The sequence below is a fragment of the Mirounga angustirostris genome, unplaced genomic scaffold (assembly GCF_029215605.1).
Source record: "Mirounga angustirostris isolate CCGP_5_RB_7025 unplaced genomic scaffold, mMirAng1.0.hap1 SCAF_11, whole genome shotgun sequence".
Classification (NCBI taxonomy): Eukaryota; Metazoa; Chordata; class Mammalia; order Carnivora; family Phocidae; genus Mirounga; species Mirounga angustirostris.
The window spans coordinates 111,955,532-111,956,791 of NW_026991719.1; the positions used below are offsets into that span (position 1 = coordinate 111,955,532).

General features: G+C 37.0%; 1 non-coding gene across 1 annotated transcript; it reads right to left on the reverse strand.

Annotated features, from left to right (window-relative positions):
• Positions 1 to 379: 379 nt before the first annotated feature.
• Positions 380 to 486, reverse strand: LOC123851317 (U6 spliceosomal RNA). Its single transcript, XR_006792539.1, has one exon. It is a non-coding gene; the product is annotated as a U6 spliceosomal RNA (small nuclear RNA).
• Positions 487 to 1,260: the final 774 nt, after the last annotated feature.

Sequence of the window (1,260 nt, forward strand, 5' to 3'; positions counted from 1 at the left end):
CTTGTTTTTTTCTAAAAATTGCTTTAGCTATTCAGGGTCTTTCGCAGTTTCATACAAATTTGAGGGTTATTTGTTCTAGTTCTGTGAAAAGTACCATTGGAATTTTGATAAGAATTACATTGACTCTGTAGATTGCTTTGGATATTATGGACATTGTAATAATATTAATTCTTCCAATCCATGAGCATGGAACTTCTTTCCATTTATTTGTGTCTTCTTCAATTTCTTTCATCAGTGTCTTACAGTTCTCAGTGTACAGATCTTTCACCTCCTTGGTTACATTTGTTACTATGTATTTTATTCTTTTCGATGTTATTATAAATGGTATTGTTTTATTTCTTGAGGCATTTTAGAATGCTTTATTATTTTTCTATTTTTAAAAAATATGGAATGCTTCATGAATTTGCACGTCATCCTTGTGCAGGGGCCATGCTAATCTTCTTTGTATCGTTCCAATTTGAGTATATGTGCTGCCAAAGCAAGCACAATGGTATTGTTTTCTTAATTTCTTTTTCTGATAGTTTGTTGTTGGTGTATAGAAACACAGCTGAGGGGTACCTGGGTGGCGCAGTTGGTTAAGCTTCTGACTCATGGTCATGATCTCAGGGCTGTGAGATGGAGCTCTGTGCTCAGTGGGGAGTCCGCTAAAGTTTCTCTCTCCTTTTCCTTCTGCCCCTCCCCTTGCTTGTGCGCTCTCTCTCTCTAAAATAAATAAATAAATCTTAAAAAAAAAAACAACTGATTTTTGCATGTTGACTTTGTATCCTGCTACCTTACTAAATTGCTTTATTAGTTCCAACAGTTTTTTGGCTTTAAGTCTTTAAGATTTTCGATGTATAATATCATGTCATCTACAAATAGAAACAATTATACTTCTTCAATTAACAATTTTGTTTCTTACTACTTCTTTGGATGCCTCTTATCTCTTTTTCTTGCTTGATTGTTCTGGCTAGGACTGCCAGCACTATGTTGAATAAAAGTGTCAGGAATAGGCACCTGCATCAGAATTACCTGTGATAGTTCTTTAAAAAATACAGATTTCTGGGCCCCTTCGGCTCCCTTTCTCTTTCTGCACATTGGCCCGCCTCAGCCTCAACCTCTGCTTTCCACCTTGACTTACTCTCCTCTTCTATTCTAACTTTTTTAGTCTATTCTCAACACAGCTGTCAGAGTGAGCCTTTAAAACTCTTCAGTTAGATCCTGCCTCTCTTCGACTCTTCTCAAAACTCTCCAGCGGCTGCAGTCACAGGGTCCTTCGTC